A 22,826-nucleotide genomic window follows, 5' to 3' on the forward strand; every position below is an offset into this window, starting at 1 on the left:
ATTCCTACTGCTGCTAACTATGCTCATTTAACAGCAGATGACCGAGACTAAAGATGGGACCTGCTTCCCACAGACCAGGTCTTCGGCTACCACATTCTTCCTCCCCCATCTCCATTGATGAATCTGGTCTCTTATCAGCTATTTTCAGTTTGCTTTGCCATTTTTATCGAGGCAACGGTGTGAGTGTGGGACTTTTGCTACTCGTCCTCAGAGGAACCAGGTCAGCATCCAGTAAAGTGGTAGCCCCTGGAACTGAGAATTGGTTGCCATAGTAACCCCTAAGAGTCTAGCAGGCCTGAGAGTGCTGCGGTGCGGAAGGCAAGTCCACAGAGATGGGCAGCTGGCGAGGAGAGTGAGAGTCCGTTAGGAGAGTTGAAGAGTAGCTTAAGTCATGGCAAGCCTGAGAAATAAGCTCTTGCCTGCATCCCCCTGATTGCAGGCATCTCTCAAGGGCCAGTGGGTTAATTGTGCAGCCACAGGGCCAGGACTGGTTGTGTGGGTCCTCCCCAGAGAATTGGGCCGCCTCCTACAACCTGCAAAGGGCACTGAAATCCTAAGTGTAAGCCTGAGGATCTGCATAGGCCATCAGACAAACTCCCTTCCCTTCTGTGGGGTCTGCCTCCCTCCCACCCCTCCCTTTAGTGCTACTGTTCCACTTTAAACATTTAAGGTTGTGGCAAGGATGCCAGTGAGATAATGTACCTACGCTGATGCACTGTAAATGCAATGCCAAAGCAGAGGAGCAGATGGGGCCCCATTGGGGTGAGTGTCAGGCGCATTGTAGAGCCACGAAGCAATAATGCGGGGAGTACTATTCGAACTGGCATGCTCACAGTTTCCTCCAGCCAACACTGGATCTCTTCCGTTTTTCTTTCCGGCTGAGGTCTGTCCACCAGCAGCAGTTTTCCATGGGTGCATGCAGTTGTGCACTAATCACACAAGAATTCAATTTAAATGTCTTTTTGCTGTTCTTGATCGTAACTAAGTAAAGCCATGTTTAATATTCTGGCAGTCCCATCAGGAAGAAAGCTACAAAGAAAATGCCTAGGTGCTGCTTTGCAACCAAGTCGAGGCAAATTGGAGCCCCGAGGTCTGGGGCAAAATTTGGAGGAGGGGGATATTCAGAATCATCCCTCTGGGTCGGCTCACAGGGGCCGAACTGCTGCAGAACTGCTACAAAGGGCATAATCCCTGATCTGCATTAACGAGACCCCAGTTTCACTTGCTGTCCTGAACAGTCAATCTCAATCTTTTAAAAAGTACATAAATCAAAGGCTTTGACTTTTCATCAGCTCTTAAGCCAAATTTCCCATTGAGACCAATTAAAAGTGCAGGGCTCTATTCTCAGTGGGTGCAAGATATTACCATATAATTAAAGTCAGCTGAGGTACTGAGGCTTGCACTAGACAAAGGTCAGTTTCTGGAAGGATGGGCAGAGATCGTCATTTCTAAGGAAAGCAAGCAGCCAGTATGTAATAATATATATAATAATATTGCTCTAGCCTACTTTCTGCTCTTCTTCAACTTTGTCTCCGCTATTCATTTAGGCTAGCTCTTCCAACTTGGTCTGGGTGAGGCTGATGGGAACTGTACTTCAAAACTAGCATGGTAAAGGCTGCATATACTCAGCCTGCTTTGTCTGATGACCATTAGCCACCCTGCCTCTTGACCATCCTCCCTGACCCTCTACAATCCCTGCCCCATAGCGAAGCTTTGCCCAGAAAGGTAAACAAACGCCTTGTGCCCATGGGCACAAGGGAGCTCAGGTTCCTGGCTTGGAAAACACATTTTTTGTTGTTGGTGTTTTTGAAAAGTGAGTGGGTCCAGGGAGCATGGCTGACACGGACACGAAATCTTTTGCTCCATGAACTCTTGGACAGAATCCACCTTCCTCATGTGATTCAGCTATAGAATTGGTGTTTATGTTTCCATGCACCTTATTTAAGGAATGTTACACGGCTCTTTGAAAAGCAAAGGAAGTGTGTTGATGTCATATTTTATCCCAACTGAGCAAGAAGGCCTCGTATCATCTGACAGACCCTGATCTGGCAATATGGCCCCCAGCCCACAGAAAACCTCATTCAATGGGGTGCAAGATGGCAAGAACAGCCTCAAAGGGGGACTAGTCAGCCGATTTCAAACATTTAAAAAGGAACTGACTGCACAGTGGGAAGAAACTTTGAAACCTTTGGTGGGAATAAAATGCAGAGTTTGACTCCTGCCTTGGTGCTTTGGCAACTTCCACTTTCAAAGCTCTGGATGTCAGCCTGGCCAAACGCAGAAGAAATTCAGCTCTTGAGAAGGGAAAAACAAAAGAATTAAATAAAAAACTGGAGGAACTCAAAAATTGCAGCCAAAACCTGTGGTTTTTTTGGTTTTGCAGAAGGAGCAGATGAATATGCTACATCAGTTAAAGAATTTGTTGTGGATTGGCTGTGTGCCACGTTTCCTGGCCTTGAAATTGTGGCTGAAAATAATTAAATAGACATTAATAATACCATGATTGTATTATTATATGTAAATCAACATTATTATTAATTTGAAAATAGAAGGTCTAAATTATTATCCAATGTAATAAAAAGAATACAGAAAAAGAGGGTGATTTTGCTCAGTGAACTACAAAGGATAAGAACCGAATTTGGAAATTATGTTAGGGATTTATATACATTGCATCCCATGAATCCTGACACTTTTCAAATATTTATCTAACTTGGTTTTTTACATGGATGTATTGTGTAAGTCAGAGATTGTTGTTCAGATTTGAGAAGGTGTGTGTGTTTTTCGCCTCTTTTCTTGTTAACAAACATTTCAATTATTTATTTATTTTTTAAAGTGAGGTGGCACTACTACGCAAACATCCATTTTCATGCCCACAATGAAATGTCTGGTGAGTGGGAAAGTATTCACAGCACAAATTTGCCCCTGTTTGTATGGATGGGAAATACTGAGGTAGATTTGGGAGCCATAAAATTGAAAGCACTCACGTGTGGACAAAGGTCCACGAATGCCTACATGGAAACAGCAAGCCATGTGCACATTCTTGCCCATGTGTGGACGCAGCTTGAGTGACGCATTAAACCCTTTCAGGCAGGTGTCTAATGTGGAATTGGTGCCCCCAACAGGGGTTGTTGTTTTTTGCACCGTGCACATGATATCATCAGCATCAAAATGCCAGCTCATATCTGCCTCCCCCTCCCCCCCAGGTTTAATCTAGTTTTGACCATTCCTGAGAAAATCCTGTAAGTTTTTAAAGAAGGTGTTGCCAACCACCTGCTTGTGATACACCAATGACCCATTTCCAGTATTACATCCCCATTTGGAAGCATCCCTGGTATGTAAGCAGCCTTACTTTCAGGAAAATGTGCATAGCATTGCAGCCTTAGATTTCCATAGGACACAAATCACTGGGAAACTGGAATATGACAGTTCTATTTCGGAGAGCCCTCTGAGCAGCCCTTTCTTGCTTTGGTTCCTTATCTCCTCTGCTTTTCTTCTCAAAGCCTTCCATCGCTTTGCATCTGGGCTCCCTGACCCTTAGCCTTCTTGTGTCCCAGCACCTCTTCCCAGTACTCAACTTGCCCGCTGTGTGAGGTTTGGAATCTCACCCAAAGTGATTAGTCCCCTTTCCATTGCAGGAACTGGATTCCAAATCATTACATTCCTTGTGCAGCCATGCATCCTAGCCTGGAGGCTCCAAGCAGAAGTTAATGTAGATTGAAAAATATTTCAAATCTGGATTCAACAAACACCCCTCATTCTTAGCTCTCCAGATTGGGTTTACTGCAGTGTCGTTGTTGGGCGGGGCGTGCTAGCCAGGTGTTTTTTTTTGGCCCAGGTGAAGTCTCCAGAGCAGTGCCACTGAGGCTCCCAGCCAGTGTGTGTGTGTACAGAGATTGGGGGGTGGGGGACTGGGCCTGGGTTTTTGACCTGGGTGAAATAAAGCCTAGTATCGCCCCTGGTTTACTGGTTCCAGTTGTCAGGCTCAGCAAAAAAGAAAGATCCATTTTCTCGAGGCATTTATCCAACTCTGAGTCCCTCCTCATCTCTCTCTTTCAGAAAGCTTTTAGTCTGCTGTGTATTAAATTTTGCATAATAGGGGTGGGGGGTGGAACTGATTGGATTTGTGAATAGCCCCCAGGACAAAAGGAGGAATAAACATATAGAGACTTGAATCTGGAGTGCTTTGGAAGACAGATCTTCAGCAGCCCAAGTGCTCAGCTACATACAGCCCCAAAAAGTTGCTCCTTGTATTGAGTTACACCTTCAGGCTTTCATTAAACGTATGTACAAATTCTGTCACCCTGCATTTTGTGGTGCGATGAGATACGAGAAAAGGACCTGTAAGAAATGGCCTTGTGTAGGGTGCTCTTAGTCTGCCTGATTAAAACATGCCCCATCTGACAGCTTCTCTGGCGCTCAGCCAGGGGGCTTTGGGGGGGGTCTCTCCTGATTTGCATGAAAGGGAGGAGAGCTGCAGCTGTTGCCCTGATCTCTTTCTGTATCTCTTTGCCTCCTTCATTAAAGTCTTGCTGACCAAGATAAATGGATCTTGGTCAGCTGAAATCATCATCAGCGGGGGGCTGCCCTGCTGGTTTTTAACCTTAACAAACGAGAGTGAAGCTAGACAATAATAAAATAGACAAGATATTATACTTGTTGAGCAGTTCCTCCTAGTGTCTTACTTGTCATGAACAATCTCTTGTCATTGTTATAAAATTATTGCTTGAGAGGAAATACTTGGAAAATAACCCAAGTATCCCATCCGCAGGACTGGTGTTGTCATGCACGCAGCAGAGGTGTTTAGGGAAGGGGAAAGACCCATATTGTGTGCTTTGGAGGATCATACTTCCACCACACAGACCCTGGCCTTCCCATTCACATATTATAATATTTCAGGACACACCGGCCAAGGATGTCACCACAAACCATCATGGTGGATGGCTGGCTCCATCTAGTTTCCTCCCTCAAAGCGGCTAGCCTTCATGAGCCAAAAATCACAACCCAAAATCCTCTGTAACATTGTGAAATGCCTTGAGGTGCCTCTCTGACTGCACCCTACTTCCTCAGGGGCCCCTACAACCCTACAAACTGCCTGTGGGTTTGCACTCCCTGGCCCTGATTGGAGTAACTGTGCACCTAAAGGACCACTTGCACAGCCTGGGGGTCATTTTGGGCTTCATGGAGGCTCAGATCAACTCTGTCCAGGGCAGCTGTTCACCAGCTCCATCTGGTGCAATGTCTGAGACCCTACCTGCCTGCACACTGTCTCACCACAGTTGTATATGTTCCAGTTACCTCTTGATTAAACTACTGCAGTGCACTCTACATGGGCTACTTTTGAAGGTGACTCGGAAACTACAATTAATCCAGCATGCAACTGCTAGACTGGTGACTGGGAGCAACTGCCAGGACCATGTAACACCGGTCCTAAGCTACATTGGCTCCCAGTACATTTCTGAGCACAATTCAAAGTGTTGGTGCTGGCCTTTAAAGCCCTAGACACCAAGATCCAACTCTGAGGGCCTTCTGGCAGTTCCCTTATTGCAAGAAGTGAAATTACAGGAACCAGGCAGAGGGCCTTCTCGGTAGTTGCACCCACCCTGTGGAATGCCCTCCTGTCAAATGTCAAAGAGTTAAACGACTAAATGACTTTTTGTAGACATCTGGAGGCAGCCCTGTTTCAGGAAGCTTTTAATGTTTGATATTCCCCGCCTGCCCCCCCCACGCCCCCGTAGTTTGTTGGAAGCTGCCAAGTCTATCTGGAGTAACCCATTCAGGTGGGCAGGGTATAAGAAATAAATATTATCACCACCATCCTTTGGTGCTTGCCTAATTTGTCAAACTTACAGAACTGCCTATGTGTTCAGAGACAGTTCCGCCCAGTGGCATAGAGCAGCCTTCACCAGCCTGGTGTGGTCCAGATGTTTTGAACTACAACGCACCAGCACTGGTCTTTTGTAAAAGTAATAAGGAATAAACTGGGCATAAATCTATGGGTGTTAGTGTGAAACTTGGATGCGGCTTAACATGTGTGGGATTCTGTCCCCGGGAAGAAAATGTACCTTTTGTATCTAAATAAATAAAGGCTATAAAAAATGAAGTGCCATTCTTGCTCTTCAGTATCTCTGGAGATTGGCTGTTGCAGCCATGGGCAGCCAGCCCTCTGCTTGCCGTCTCCTGCAGGTCCAAGTGGCTGTTTAAATGCCAAGATCAACATGAGGAGGAAAAGCCAGGCTGATGTGTCAAACAGTAATGTTGCCTCTGAAGGCATGAAGCCCACAGACCTTGCTTTGTGTTTCAAGACCTCCCGGTATGACAAGCGGCTCTCCCAATTGAATTGTTCCTCCCACACATTACCCTTTTGTTAACAGGGTTGGTGCAACGATGGCCTTCGCTTCAGAATATGAGAGAGGAGGAGGAGGAGGCAAGTTCCTGGGGGCTGTTTTTTAACAACATGTACAGGCAGAAAGCTGAAAGTGGCCTCTCTGCAGAGATGTGCTGCTCAAGAGGTTGGATTTGCTTCCTGGTAAAATGTTAGAGCTGGAATAAGAATCACCCCCCCCCAATTCTCCTCTGCAAATTTAGATGTTGAATATTTACTGAATATTCCCTGACTATTTCACATCTGAGGACAGAAAGTAGTGGAAATCTGAGTGGAGGGTTTAGGAACTGTCCAAAGTACCTGACTAATCAGGGGCCAAGCTGGATGTTCGTGTTACTTCCAAATTCATTCATCTTTCATTGTCAGTATGCAAAAGTGCTCACAAAAATACAAAAGCATCCTCACCCCAGCTATGTAAACAGAGAATAGGAAAATGGAGCCAGTCTTCCTAATTTTTTATCTGGATACAGTTCTTCCCCCTCCCAGAGATTGGAAGGTGATGGGAATGAAGCATAGGTGCGTGCAGCCTTTGTTTTCATCTTGCTGCTGTCTCTGGACAGTCTGGTTTTGCAGGAGTTTGAAACAGTAGAAAACATGTTTTGCTAGAAGGGGGAAAGAAGGGGCACTCCGTAATACCATCTTAAGCACAAAAGCATGAAGCCCTGTCCCAAAAGCCTGCAAGAATAGTTCAGCTCTAGGGATTGGTTTGCACCTCTTCCAAGCCAGTCCTAACCCAGCGGCACAAATGCAGCTTCTAGTAATCCCCTGTGCCAAATGGCAAAGTTTTCCAGTGCAACTGTTGGCGTTGGCTACTCATTAAATCAGCCTTCCCCAGTCTTGTGCCCGCTGGATTCTTTGGAGCACAACTTCCATCAGCCCCAGCCAGCATGGCCAATGGTGAGGGATGGTGGAAGTTGCAGTCCGAAACATCTGGAGGACAGAAAGCTGGGAAATCTATCAGCTGCCTGTTGACATTCATTTGCAGTAAACACCTGATGTAGGCAAGTCCTGAACCTCTGGCACTGTGGATGGCTGATGGCATGAACATAAGAGCCTGCTGGATCAGGTCAATGGCCCATCTAGTCCAGCAGCCTGTTCTCACAGGGGCCACCCAGAAGCCTCAGTGGGAAACCTGCAAGCAGGATTTGAGCACAAGAGCCCTCTCCCCTCTTGTGGTTTCCAGCAACTGGTATTCAGAAGCATTGCTGCTTCCAACTGGGCGCAGAGTAGAGTCATCATGGTTAGTAGCCATCAATAGTCTTCTTCTCTTCCATGAACTTGTCTATTCCTCTTTTAAGGTCATCCAAGTTGGTGGACATCACTGCCTCCTGCGGGGGCTCCATAGTTTAGCTATGCACTGCATGATGAAGATTCACACATGAAGAGGCAGAAATAATGCTTTTGCAACTTATCTTTTTATGCCACCGTTTCCTTCCCCTCCATTTCTTTCTGTTCACTACGGAAAGACAGATTGGTTGAGACTTCTGGATGAATTTTTAATAACTGTCTGGTGCGCTGTGCACAGTAAACACGCCGTTCCTGCCTTCCAAATATAGAATTCACTCTGCACCAGTGGGAACTAATAGCATCAGATTTTCTTCTTCTCTCTGAAATAGCTCTTGCTATTGATCAGTATGCAGGTGTTGCGTCCTGCCTGTATTGCAATCTGCCACCTAGTCACCACCTGCGTCTCGGCCCCCATAAAAACCATGCCGTCTCCTGACCTTCTCTTTGCTTCCCAGCTCTCGTTCCGGGAAGAGGGCTGCTCTGGTGCTGTGCCAGAGAAGCTTGCCGGAAGAGGTGCTGTCTCCCTTGTGGTTGCAACTGTGCTTGTTTTGCTTAAGACTGGGGATGCCTTAGCTGATGAGGAGCTTAAGGTTGCAGCACAGATGCTGTGTTTCCATCTCATGACTCCCATTGGCAGGCAGGAAGGGCGATGATGGAAAGGCTCCCAGGAAGACAGAACTGGCAAGGAAGATCGAGGATGCAGATGAGACTAACAGCCCCAGTCAAAGGCAGAGATGTTGCTTCTCACCTGTGCAGACAAAAGCCCGGTGAGCAGCACAGAGAACAGCGCTGAGTGCCACAATCCTGAGGCCGCAGTTGCTGTACCATGAGGCAGGGTGAGGCAGGTAGGGGATTTGGGGTATCAGTAACAAGCAGAATGGGAGCCAAATCTAGTTGCTTGGGGCACAATTCACCAGGAAGTCTCTCTGTGTGTATTTGTATTTATAACTGTCACAGTGGCTAACATTATAAAACAGTAAAATGCAAAATAATAACAAGCAATGGCAGAGACAACATGTCAAAAAGCAAAAATAATAATGCCAGGGAGATAATGTCACAGAACTGCAAGTCAGTTGTATCCTGTTTTGCCGGGACTGGAGAAGTGATAGGGATTGCCAGGGCAAGGCAGATCAGGACCTCAGGCACTTCTCAGTGGGCCCTGCTGGCTGATTTTATTTTTTATTTATTGCATTTATATCTCACGGTTTTTCTCCAAGGTTGCTCAAGGTGGCATACCTGGTTCTCTCCTTCCTCCATTATAATTCTCACAACAGCCCTGCAAGGTGGGCTCGGCTGAGAGGCAGTGACTGCCCCGAGGTGACCCAGTGAGCCTCAGGGCCAAGCGGAGATTTGAACCCTGGTCTTCCAAGTCCTAGTCCAACACTCTAAGCCACAAAACCACACTAATGGGTGGGAGGCACTGGCTGCTTAAGCACCATGCAGGTAAAGCACCCTTGCTCACCCCCAAGAACTCTGGGAACTGTAGTTTGTTAAGGGTGCTGGGAATTGCAGTTCAGTGAGGGGTAAGCTACAGTTCCCAGGATTCTTGGGCAGGGGGCAGGGCTAGCTTTACATGTGTAACCAGAGTCAATTAAAGGCTTTTAAGAAAGTTGGCAGGCTCTTCTCTTCCAGTGGTTCCATCCCCTTGGAAGAGATATAAGCGTTCCTTGAAGGGAACTGTAGCCAGTTCTGTAGCCACACAAGCTCCTTCATGGCTGTGAAACAGGAGAAGCTGCAGGGGAGTCATCGTGTGTGAGAATCACATCTTCAAGCCAGAGCTGTAAAGAAGGGGTTGCTGAGGGCTCCCCCTTTGCCTGGGGGTGACTGGGGCATTGCCCGGATCTGACACCTCAGGCCAGCCCCCAATACCCACACCGGCACATCGCATGCACACCAGGGAACACCCAGGCACACAGCGTATAATGTTGATGTCTGCCTGCCACTCCCTGAGGAAACTGAGGCACATTGAGGCCCAGGCTCTTTAGGAAAAGGCAGAGCTGGGGAGACAGATCTACTGCTCCCCCCTCAATGGATGTGTCAGTTTGCCCTGAGAAAATTGTCACTATAGATCAGCGTTTCCCGAAATTTCTCAGGCCGCTGCCTCCTTGGTTCTACAGACTCATCCCCAGAGCCCGCTAGCCTAGCCAAAGCATTATTCCAAATAGCACAGCCCACCAAGGAAGGCAACAACACAATAAAATAGCAACCATTCATTGCACATTTATTCAAAATTCAATTAAAACTATTTGGTTTAATTAACTCAACAAAATTGATGAACGTGGTCCAGTGAGAACAGCTTTTCAAAGTCTGATAGTCATTTACATCTCCAGTGGCCCCCGCCCCCACCTTTCCTCTTAGCACCCTCCTAGTACCTAGTACCACCCACTTTGGGTACCACTATTGTGTGGGACCCCTTCATGGATCACTGCCTTGCCGTGGCGAAGGGGCTTGAAGAACTCAGAGAAGCTATTCCCAGCAGTGATGTATGGAAGTGAGAGCTGGACCATAAAGAAGGCTGATCGCCGAAGAATTGATGCTTTTGAATTATGGTGCTGGAGGAGACTCTTGAGAGTCCCATGGACTGCAAGAAGATCAAATCTATCCATTCTGAAGGAAATCAGCCCTGAGTGCTCACTGGAAGGACAGATCGTGAAGCTGAGGCTCCAATACTTTGGCCACCTCATGAGAAGAGAAGACTCCCTGGAAAAGACCCTGATGTTGGGAAAGATGAAGGGCACAAGGAGAAGGGGACGACAGAGGACGAGATGGTTGGATAGTGTCTTCGAAGCTACAAACATGAGTCTGACCAAACTGCGGGAGGCAGTGGAAGACAGAAGTGCCTGGCGTGCTCTGGTCCATGGGGTCATGAAGAGTCGGACACGACTAAACGACTAAACAACAACAATTGTGTGGGAAGGGTGCTGGGGGCATGGAGTGGGCAATGAACTTGGGGAGGCGTTCCCTTGCTTCCATCTCTCCTGTTTGTCTTCAAGGCGCACCGATGCATTCTGAGGAAGCCCTGCCACGTTGTGTGTCAGACAGCATCTCAGCCCGCCCTTTGCCCAGCTGGGCTGTCAGTTTACCCTGGGACAGATGGGAGGTGCTGATGATATCCCACAGCTGATCTGCCAGTGACCCTGTTTCCTTGTTTCATGGCCTCCGCAAGAAATGGAGCTTTCATCATCCCTCCAGATTTGTTGTCGTAGCATATCTGGATATTTTAGATGCGTTCTGTCGTCATGTTGTAAATTAGCTATTTTCGTTCCCTTCCACTTTGTCACCTTGCTAGACTGGGAGGTTTTGAAGGAGACCATCGCAATCCAGCCAGAACAGACTGGGATTGTCATCTTTGCATTTCTTTTGTGATCCTGAACCTCTTCGTTTTCTCTGCCCTGATTGCTCTCATCATGTGACCTGCACAGTGGCTTTGTTTTGCTGTTTGAAGTGCCACTTAAGAGCGCTAAGCTTATCCATAACAGACCAAGGAGGGACAATAACTATTAGATTAAATTGAATCAAATTGAAATAATCAGAAGAGTGGGGGGTGGGAATCCCTGGTTGTTCTGTAAATGCAAAGGCAAAATTTCACAAAGAGCGAAAGGAAAAGGGCAGGCGTGAACTGGCAAGGGAGCCCAGCAGAGTTGCAGCTTCATGCTTTGAATTCAGAAGATCCCAGATTTTGTCCACGGGATCTCCAGTTAGATGGAGCTGATATGGAATCAGTTGCACTGGTTGTCGGGGCATTTCCAGGCCCATTTCAAAGTGTTCTTTATTGCTAGGTTTATTACTCCTTTTCACTTTCGCAAAAAATCTGTTTTATGGTATGGTTACCAGTGTTTTTTGTTTTGTTTTGTTTTGTTTTGTTTTGAAGCTGAGTAGCAACAGGGAGTCAGTAGTGGGGATGGTATGGCCAAAGACCCTGGGCCCAAGCACACATGTATGTTGTATAAATGTGCAAAGCCCTTCTTTCGCACCCTGTGAAACATAAATGCGCCGACCTGTGACTCCCGGGCCTTCCCCCATCTCCTGTCCCCTTCCCCCTTAGTTTTGACAGATTGGGGGAGGCTCGGGAGTCACAGGTGGGCAGCTGTTGCCCAGGAGGGACACCAGGCTCACGGTTTCTCTGCCAAGCAAGGTGCAAAGCTCGTCTTTTGCACCCTGTGAAACATAAATGCGCAGAGTTTTTAAAAAAACTGGGCAACTGCCACCAACCCACAACTCCTGAGCCTCCCCCATAAGTCAAAACAAAGGGGGAAGGGGGCAGGAGATGCTGTGGCGCCCACCATTTTTCCTCACCAGAAGTCCTGATATGATGTGTTGCGCACAAGACACATCATATGGGGACTAACGGTGAGGAAAATTGCAGGTTCCATGGCAGTGAGCAACTCCTGAAGCCAGCCAGAGCCAACTGTGCTACCAGGCTAGCTCCGGGCTGCTGAGGCTGCCGCTGCCATGTTTCCCGGGGACAGATTTTCAAATCTGGAGACATTCCGGGGGTGGAATTTGTCCGGGGACAGATTTGCAAATCCGGGGACTGTCCCCGGGAACCGGGAACATCTGGTAACCCTATTTTATGGCCTTGTCAGTTTCCCATTTGTGGAAGCTATGAGACTGAGCAGTAAGGATCCATTTAAGCCAGATCTCTGCCCCCAAACCATTTCTGACTGCTAAGGAGTCAGACCTGCAAGAAGAAAGAAAAACCTGCTCCTGATTATAGCCCAGAGTGACTCTTGTCAATGAATAATCTCAACACACCCTAAAACAGTTCAATGTGGGAACGTCAGGAGCACCTTGGAAAGCCATAGCAGAAAGAAATACAAAATGCCTTGGTCTTTTTTTTTGCCCGCTTTGAATTGTTAATGGCCCAAATGCCTTCAGAGACCTTTTAATATTCTGCCACCTGAAAAATAATCCCTCTGCACATTATGGCACTGCAAGGGAGGAGTCTGAGGATGTGATTTGAGGGTGTCAAATCTCTGGCAAGAGTCAGGCAACAGCTGATGTGGTAGAGAGAACTAAAGGAGATAGGAAAATAAGGCTTAAAAGAGGCTAACAACAGCAAAACACTTACATAAAAGTAGAAAAATAAAGATTCCCCCCCATCTCTCTCTCTCTCTCTCTCTCTCTTTTATTAACGCTATCACGATTCATTGCCAAAACTATTAGACACCCTTGTTTCTACAAAATAGAAAGGGGGGGGGAGTGACATTTGATGGGGGAAGGGACTATATATATATATATATAGTGTTGTGAATAAATAAAAATGAAAAAATATTTAGATTTTATCATGAAGATAGTTTGCCAGTTATTCCTTGCCAATCAGTTATGGTGGGGGAGTGGGGAATCTTTATTTTTCTACTTTTATGTAATACAGTGTTTTGCTGTTGTTAGCAGTGTAGTAAGCAGCTGAAAATCAGTACTGATGACCTCGGAGTGAAGTAACCAAAGGAGAGGGTTTTTTTAAGGGATTCTTGGGATATCATCACCTGTACTAATTTTTGTATAATGATCAGTGTTTCTGTCCAGAAAGGCATTATTTTCCCAACTCCAAAAGATATACAGTGGTACCTCAGTTTAAGAACAGTCCTGTTTATGTACGATTCGGTTTAAGAACTCCGCAAAACCGGAAATAGTGTCTTGGTTTGAGAATTTTATCTCGGTTTAAGAACGGAATCTGAATGGTGGAAGGGCACCAGTGGCAGGAGGCCTCAGAAGGGAAAGCGCGCCTCGGTTTAAGAACCATTTTGGTTTAAGAACGGACTTCCGGAATGGATTAAGTTCATAAACCAAGGTACCACTGTATATTAAATCCTCCTTAATTCTGTTACACCTAAAAGAAGTTAATTATTAAGGAACTCGGGACCAGGCCTGTTTTGCACTAACAGCATCTCTCTTTCTCTGTGTGCCTAGCGCAGTGTTTGCACTTTCAAGAAACCATTTGGCAGGAGTGTCTTTTAAGGTGTGAAGGAAATAGAGCTGGGTGTGTGGAGCAAGCAGTTCGTTCCACTGGCAGGTAATCTTTACAAACAAGCTGGGAGCCGTCAAGGTGGGTCTGCCATGTCGAGAGATGGATTTTGGATACCAACAAAGGGCAGACAGTGTGGGAGACAGATCCGACCCACAGGGCACAGTCCACGGGGAGCTGGAATGAGAAGGCCTGTTTGCTTTCCATAGGTGTGGGGATGAGGGTGCCACGCAAGAAATATTCCTGGCTGATTCCTGATTGCTAACCACAATTAAGTTTTCTGCAGGGGTTTTTTGCATTTGAAGCTCAAACGTCCACCCTGAGGATGGGGCAGCCTTGCTTCGTGTTGTTTTCCTTAGAGTGTAGCAGGACCGTTTTGCAGCAGCACCTGCAGGCTGCTGTGTGTGGCTTTTTGATTGCTCTTGTCTATTGATCTGGGTAGCATCTATCTAGTCTCTTTGCCTCCTCGCCTTGTGTCTTTCAGAGGGGGTGTCTGGCAGATCATTTTACAAATCCCCTGGTGAAATCAGGCCATTTTTATTAACCTCCGAAATGCTGAACCCTTTGTTGTTCAACAACTTCCCTCCTTCTGTGCATTTCTGCAACATTCCAAGCTAAGAGTTTCATCTGTTGCTGCTCCCACTGTTTGGCTCTCCCCCCACCCGGCGCCAGCATTTGCCCTCACCCTCAAAGGGGACTGGAAAGGGTTGCTGTCCTGGCCGCTTCACAAGGACAGCTTTTCTTACCCTGCCAAACTAAGGTGCAGTTGATGCTCTACACTTTCCTTTGACCAACCCAGGACCTGTATCCCTCCAGCTGCTGTTGAACTCCAACTCCCATCAGCCCCAGGTAGCATGACCAATGGAAAGCGGTGATGGGAGCTGGAGTACAAGAACTCCTGGAGGACCAGCCTAGCAGTTCCTTTGTTAAGGTGATGGCTTTGGCTGGCCAGAAGTACTGCTGGGGGTGGGGGGTGGGAGAGGGGTGGTATCTCTGTGGAGGACACATCATGCTCCATCTTTAGTCCCCAGCATGCACTAAGTTCTCACAAGTGCCTCCTGGAAGGGGTCAGCAAGTGACACTGGCCGTATCCCAGGAACGGCTTTGACAGGCCAGCTAAACCAGGTGAGGGGAGTCGATGGGTCTCAAACCCTCAGTGAGTTAGGGACTTCCCCTGCATGTGGAGACAGACTCCAGCTGATTGAGTTGATGAGACCAAGAGTGGGTCCAACAGTCAAGAAGGCAGTGTAGAGGGAAGTGAGGGGCAAATGGGGCTCATCCACCTGGGAAGGTAGTCCATCTAGGAGAAGGAAAACTCTGATACCAAACCTCCACTGCCTTGCAGGACATCTTCAGGAGATGAAAAGGCTAAGGAGTAAACCCTGCCCAAATCTGGAGTGGAGTCCCTAAGGCAGTTGGAAGGCACCTTGTACGCCTCCATCTGGCAACTCCTGCAGCCAAGCTGGTGCCAAACGTCTTGCTCTGCTTTCCTTTGGACCCCATCAGGGAGGCCAAGAGGGGAGTCTTGTCATCTGAGCAGCCATATACACTGGCCAGGCTTGTGCCCTGGGGAGATCACTTCAGTGCTGCTGACACAGTGGTTTGATTTCACCCTCAGAGGCACACTCCATTGTCTCTTGAGACAGACGGGTGCCAATTCTGCCATTTGTATGGGCAAAGAGAAAAATGGGTGGGCCTTTTCTCATCTCACCTGGCTGGATGCCACCTCATTCTCAGATGGAGAGCAATAGGCGATGCTGGGCTGTGTGAGAGTATTGGCTGATGCTGGAATCTGGGTACACAGAGGCTTCTCTTGATCTGTGCTGGACCTGTGCCGACTCTGGGGCTTCCCTGGGAACAGAATGAGGAAACAAGATCTATGAGTGTGCTAATGCTGTGAGCCCCTCCATCCTATGCTCACGTCGTATGTCTGTGTAAATAAAACCATATATCCTAAAGACACCACAGTCTCCACTGACTTTCATGCTAAGGAAACCAAACCCTGGGTAAGTGCAGGAACTCCTAGAACCTCTCGCTGCTCAGTGATTGGTGTGCATGCAACAAAATTTTGAACCAAGTTGTAGCTTATCTCAGAGGAGGAAGGAGGTTGCTTTCCCTGACCCTGTAATAGCATAAGGTTTTCAGGGGCAAGCAGATTGCATTGACACACCAAAGAAGTGCGCCCTGTGTAGAGGCCCACTCTGGCTGAGCATGCAGCAATGGTTGTGCATGGAAAGAGACGCATGATTGATGCTGAATTTAATTGCCTTTATTGGTTCGTCTCTCCTGTTTGGCAATTCCATTAATCCACTTTGAGGCCCGGCTCAACTGGTCACATCAACTTCAAAAAGGCTACCAATGTTTGGTGCCAAGAATCCTGTCCCTCCAGAGAGGTCAAGCAGCAGAGGGGGGGCAGAGGGCCAAAAGAGATTGCTAAATTCACAAGGGAAGGGGAGAGAAGAGGGGTGCCATAAAAATTGCCTTAAAAATAGATACGGAAAACCAAAAAAGATGCTTGGAACACTGTATCTTTAGGAAGTTTAGAGCTTCCTCATGCTGCCATGATCTCCTTTTCCTGAGTCTCAAGAGGTGCATTTCTTATGCATTGTCATTCATGAGAAACGGGTGTAGGTGCAATTTTGCAAATAGCAAGTTGTTCTCAGCATGAGTAGCAAAAAGGAGGGGGTTTTTAATCCCCCCAAGAAACTCTGAGCTCCCTGAATTTTATTTTGCAACTCCCTCCCCCATTTTTTATTTCCTTCCTTTTGACAAGCTTTCACATTTTCTTACATTACAACTGCAGCTATAACAAAACAGGCTGCTGGAGAGGATTCTGGAATTAAACTCCTTATGAAGTGTGTGTATGTTTCTTTGCATGTGTAGATGCCATCCTGTTATGGAACGGCATCTGTGGAGTTGTTGGTGGGGCAGTCCAATAGGGCAGAAAATGAAAGCATGCAGATAACTGAGCCCTATCATTTGCTAAGAGAATCCCAGGATGAGAATCCCAGATTGCAGAGCCCCCGGCTAACCCAGAGGGCCGCCCACTCCCACCTTCCCTAGGGTCTCTGCTTTGCAGACAGAATTTCCGACTCCAGCCAAGGGAAGGAGAAGCTCAGAGAGTCTTCTGGGCTCTCGTTGTTTCCTCGCTGTTTGTCTTCCACCCCCCACTCCCAGGGGACTCTTCTCCTGTAAAAACTCCACCTCTTCCCCCAGTGGGCAACTCTGCTGGGCTGTGTAAGACAATCTGGCTGCCGCCCGCTGCCTGGCACAATGAGATTGCCAAAGCACCATATGCCAGAGCTGGCTCATACGCCAACGTGCCCTGTGGCCCCAGGCTGCTCCCAGCCCTCCTTGCCTGAATGCGCTGCTGTCACACACCCTTCTGGGCTGTGGAAGCCTTTTCGTGATCTGCCTGATTGTCTTCCGTTCACATCTGCCATCTGCGGATTCCTCCTGGGTTTTCAAGCGACGCGCGGAGAGAGACTCCTCCTCATCTGGGATCCTTGACAATGGGCCCTTTGTGTCTGGGAGTGGAGGCACATGGTTGCCATGGGCAGAACTGGGCAGCCTAGCCATGTTCAAGCTGCCTGGGGTGACAGATATTTAAAAGCTGGGGAGAGCTTTTAATGTCTCCTTCCCAGACAGAGCCCCCAAGAGACAGCGGAGGAAGAATGAAGGGGTGTTGGGCCAAAGCCATGGGGGGGGTTAGGGCCAGACTGGGTGCTTAGCTCCAGGCCTGGTGGGGTGCTGTTCCTTCCAGAGTCCTGGAGGCCAGATGCTGAATCCAGAGCTGGCATCACAGGTTGGTAAGGTGGGGCACCTGCTGAGCTGCCACTGCCAAGAACTGCCCGTTTCTCCTCTTCCCCATGGCCGCCTGCTTCTTACCTCTCTCAAACTCAACATGTCAGCACCTCCCACCATGCCTCAACCCTACCTTTGGGGCTGCAATTCCACCTCTCTCCCCCAAAATGGGGAAGGTGGAAGCAACACTGGGGAAACATGGAGGATTCCAGGATTAAGGCTGCATTGTGTGGAAACTTGTCGCAGTCGGTGCTTGGTGCAGCGTTGAGCGGGAGGTGGCCTCATGTCAAGTCCAAGAAAGTTCCACCCCCACCCTGGCATCAGTCCTGGATCTGGCTGCTCTCCTCTTTGTCCTTGCTTCCTCTCCGCATGTGACAGTCCCTCAGCTCCCCTTGCCTCTGCTTCCCCTTCACCCAGCCTGGGTCTCTTGGTCCCCCTTTGTGATGTGACATCCTGCATCACCCCCGTGCTCTCCTCCCCACGTCTACCCTGGAGAGTTGTGGCAACCCTTGGGGCTTGTCTCTTTCCCCCTTAAATAGGGCACTACTATTAAGGCGGTTTCCATCTGAGTCAGCCATAGGTGTAGGGATCACCTGCCCTGAGCTTCCAACCCCATCTTAGCCTGGCCAGCCACAGCTGTGAGCATTTCCTTAGGCATTCCCCACCTGTGCTTCCAGGCTGCTGACCAGGTGCACAGTGGCTCATTCCTTCTCCTAACAATGTTGTTAATTCCCTCCTTGCCCACCTACAGACTCAGGAGACAGTGGAGGTAGGGAGAGGGGCATTTGGGCTCCCTCCTTGCTTTGAACAGGCTCCTCTGGTGAAGTAAGTCTTGCACCAGTGCCCTGCTTATGCCTCAGCTTCTGCTGTTGCCCTCATCTGGGTCCCTCATGTCTGCCTCATCCTGGCAACGTGGCGCAAGGCAATCCTCACCCTTGCTGTCATTTTCCATTTTGGATAGTGCCAGTCTCCTGCTGCTGCCTTTGATGGCACCCTCATCCTTGCCCTCTGCATATGGCCAGTCATGGAGCACAGGCTGATCACCATGATGAAGCACAACACACGGTTAAACATGACTTAACAGGATACAGTATAGCAACTGCACACTCATCCAGAAGCAGCTGGAGGCTGAGCGAGTTACAGTCAGGGCCACATGTTCCTGAAGCTTGCCATCAGCATAAAGCAAGCCAATTTACATATTTTTCCTTGCATTGTGGCCCTGCTAGTCATTGGGCAGAGAATGGAGCCCAGTGGTGATGAGATTTAGCCTCCGCTTAGCTTTGCAGCTTTGGAAGCTAGTATCCTACTCATGGTCTAAGCACCAGGGTGTAGCTGTAACCTTGTAGCCATTTGCAAGCCTTTCAGATTATTATATACTGTTAAGCCCTTTAAGGCTGCAAAGGTGTCAGGAGAGGGCAAGTCCCACAGGGGACACAGGCCTTCCTTCTCCTCATGCATTGGAACAGTACAGTCAGAGGTGGCCTTTGACACCGCCAGTCTCCAAACCTTGCCGGAGGGAGATGGGGTCCAGTCTGAGTTCATAAGGCAGTCATGTGAGGACAAGCTTTGAACTAGTGACCATCCTGCGGTGCGGACTAAGAGCTGTTTGCAGGACAGAGAGGCTGGCAGGCAGCCAGCTAAAAGCAATCTGGGTCGACAAGAATGTGCAAGCGCAGCTCTGTGTCAAGGGCGACACAAAAGAGGGGTTTTGCAGACACAATTCCTCCTGCCGGCCCCTATTGTGGGAAAATTTCTAGCAGTTCTGCTTGCTCAAATGCTGGGGGATTTTATTTATTTATTTGTTTATTTTGCAAGCATGCAATAACCTTGCATGAAAGTTAGATGATGGCTAAACCATGTGAGCATTTTTTTTTACTTCTCTGATATCATATATCATGTATATAACCCCTTTTCCATAGTGCCCCTTCCCATCACAACTGGGACCTGGCTGAAAGGCAGGAAGACCTTTCCAGCTTCCCTCCTCTCTTAATCCTACTCAGATCTTTATTTTTAAGTCCTGGTGCATCTGGGTTACCAGGCAACGGTAACATGGCACTGCCTTGGAAGAGTAAGAGGCGAAAAGGAAGTGGTTGTTCTGCAAAGTTCGAGAAAAGTCTCCATCCAAACACAAGCTGACACTGGAGAGAAATAGAAAGCAAAAGTGTTGTCTGAATTCAGGATCCCCCCGTCTAATGTGCCAGTCTGGGGAGTGACATGAGCACCCAGGCTGGGGGGTTCAAAGCAGGGTGGAAAAGCACACGGCAGAGTCATAACTTTTCATTATACGTGCCTCTTACTTTTAAATTCTCAATAGCCTCTTCCATGTGTGTTTTTCAAATCTCGACATTTGTGACTGCAGGAGGTTGGGCTATATGACCCTTGGGATCCCTCCCAACTCGACAATTCTGTGATTACCCACAAATGCATTACACTCCCCAACACTGCGGCTGTGTACACAGTGACTTGTTTGTCACACAAAAAAATGTAATTTTTTTACTCAGTCCAGCGTTGTTCATGCTCATCCTCAGCGTGCTGTTCTCCATCCAGGTTGAGTCTAGATCCTGCCATCCACAATGCTGGGTTTGGTGACTTGATAGGCAATAAAAATCCTCCCTTTGATGAGGCTATCCTTGCTTTTTCCATTTGCCCCAGGTGAATAGAGAAGGAGGTGGGGGTTGTGATCTTGGTTTATGCTCACCCACAACATCATTGGGTAGAGGTAGAGACACCTGCCACCCATTGCCCAAACCACCTACACCCGTCTTCCTCTGTTTTCAAATGGATGTGCTGCAGGGTAATGCAGAATCAAGCTGAGTTCTTATATTAAAAATGAAACCAGTTTCTCAGGAAGCAGTCTTCAGGGGCAAGAATAATGTGCAATATATCTGGATTGTGAACAAACTACGTGGGAAAAACAAGCACTCTGCCTCCAATGATTCTAGAAAGGAATGTTGTGTGAACACAGTGGGTGTTGGGTTTTTGGTCCATACATCAATGCTAACAGGCAGCATGTGTTCAAATATTTAGACGAGTGAGAGATGTGCCCCAGACACACACACATGCAAACTCAGAAGCCCAAGGAATGAAATTCTGCTCCATAGTCTTGTCTGGCAGGGGATGTGCTACATAAGGCCTTGTCAGACCAGGGTCTTGCACTGGCTGCCAGTTTGCTTCTGGGCAAAGTTCGTAGTGTTACTATTAGTGTGGAGAGAGAGAGAGAGAGAGAGAGAGAGAGAGAGAGTATATATTAGTATAATAGCTTGGGACTAGTTTACCTGTGAGATTGCCTCGCCCATATACGCCCACCTGACAGCTTCGATTGGTGGGACTGGCTCTGTTACAGATGTCACATAAGACCCCTTCCACATTTGTATGGAACCAATCTTTTAGTGCAGCAGCAGTAGCAGCTACACTCTGGAACTCCCTGCCTCTTGACAGCAGTCAGGCTCCTTCACTGAACTCTTCTCAGCACTTGCTAAAACCTTCTTGGCCAGACATTTGGAAAGTTCATACAGGTTTTGATCTGTTTTTAGTCTGCTGTTATGTCAACTTTTCGAATGTCTTGCATTTTTGCTGTTAATTCTTCATATTTTGTTCATTGATTTTCAGTGCATAAACACAGTTAAGTCTTCTTAATAACAATGTTTTTGTTTTTTTTTACAGTCAAGCAGTGTATAAATTTTCTGAAATAAATAAGTAAAACACACCTTTCCTGTTTGCAGCCCTGTTTGTCAGGGGCTGGCCATACCATGAGACCAAGGGAAGCAGACCCTCTCAGCTGGCAGATTACGGATGCCATGAGGGATGGCAGAAGGGAAGGGAGCAAGTCTGACCTAGTACACACAAGGGAACAGCATATCCTCCTCGCAGCCTTCACGGACATGGGGGGGGGATGATTGTGCTGGATGCTCTGCTGGGAGGGAGAATCATATGTGGCACAAAACACTTAGGCTGGTCCAGCTGCTTGTAAGTAGTGCAATAAGAGCATTAAAGGTAAAGGCACCCCTGACCATTAGGTCCAGTCGTGGCTGACTCTGGGGTTGCAGCGCTCATCTCACTTTATTGGCCGAGGGAGCCGGCGTTTGTCTGCAGACAGCTTCCAGGTCATGTGGCCAGCATGACTAAGCCACTTCTGGCGAACCAGAGCAGCGCACGGAAACACCGTTTACCTTCCCACTGGAGCGGTACCTATTTATCTACTTGCACCTTGACGTGCTTTCGAACTGCTAGGTTGGCATAAGCAGGGACCGAACAATGGGAGCTCACCCCGTTGCGGGGATTCGAACTGCCGACCTTCTGACCGGCAAGTCCTAGGCTCTGTGGTTTAACCCACAGTGCTACCCGCAATAAGAGCATTACAACCGTGCAAATAATGTTCTCTTCCTCCCTGATCACATATACTTTAAGTAAGTAATTTGTGGCTTTTTGTTAGGTTTGGTCCCCTGGAGAAGATTCTTCCTCGCCACAGGCGACCAGATGAGTAACACTTTCAGGTCTCTCTAGGTTTCCTGCCTACTCTTCTTGCTGGAAGTAAGAGACTCACGTGCTTTTGCCTTCAAGCCACATGCCATCTGGGCTCCTTGGTTGTAATTAAACGTTTTTAGCAATAATGAACAGAGAAGATTTGCTGCAATGTGTAATTTACACCGGGTCTTTCTGTCAGCCTGATATCCCGATAAAGCTGCTGTTGTTTGTGACTCAGCCTGCAGCTCCCCACCCACCCACCCTGCCCACTTCCCCCTGTGATCCTAGAAGTATATAACCCCCCTCAAGCATTGTCAAGAGGTGCGTTCTGACATTAAAGTGCTGGATTCTGGGAAAGGAGGCTTGGGCAATTTCTTTACATTGCTGTGTTGATGTTAGAGCTGGAAGGTGTGCGGAGGAGGGTGACCAAGATGATGAAGGGTCTGGAAACAAAGCCTTGGGAGGGAGCTGGGTATGGTTAGCCTGGGCTCATCAGTCAGGTTTCCTGTGGGTTGACTTCTGTTCCGATTCAGCAGTAAACAGTGGGTTTTCTCGGGGAAAGAGGCGGGACAAAGGGAAAACCTCTTGGACTTGTGCGTTGAAGTCACGGACCAATGGAAGAAACTGTGGGACAAAGGGAAGTGTGGATGACATAATAGCCACCTTCAAATATCCGAAGGGCTGTGCCACATGGAAGATAGAACAAGCCTGTTTTTTGCTGCTCCAGAGGGTAGGATTCAAATGACACGGAAGGAGATTCCAACTAAACACAAGGAAGAACTTTCTGAGGACAAGAGCTGTTTGGCAGTTGGAGGGTGATGGACTCTCCTTTGCTGGAGGTTTTTAAACAGAGGTTGGATGGCCATCTGTCAGGGATTGTTCAACTGTGATTCCTGCATTGCAGACATTTGGACTAGATGACCC

At 47.9% G+C, this 22,826-nt stretch overlaps 1 protein-coding gene across 2 annotated transcripts in view; it reads left to right on the forward strand.

Moving 5' to 3' along the window:
• The window catches only part of ADD2 (adducin 2), a 72,700-nt gene that overhangs the window by 16,670 nt on the left and 33,204 nt on the right, over positions 1 to 22,826 (forward strand). The window lies entirely within an intron of this gene.

This window comes from Podarcis pityusensis (genome assembly GCF_964106645.2).
Source record: "Podarcis pityusensis genome assembly, chromosome: 8".
Classification (NCBI taxonomy): domain Eukaryota; kingdom Metazoa; phylum Chordata; class Lepidosauria; order Squamata; family Lacertidae; genus Podarcis; species Podarcis pityusensis.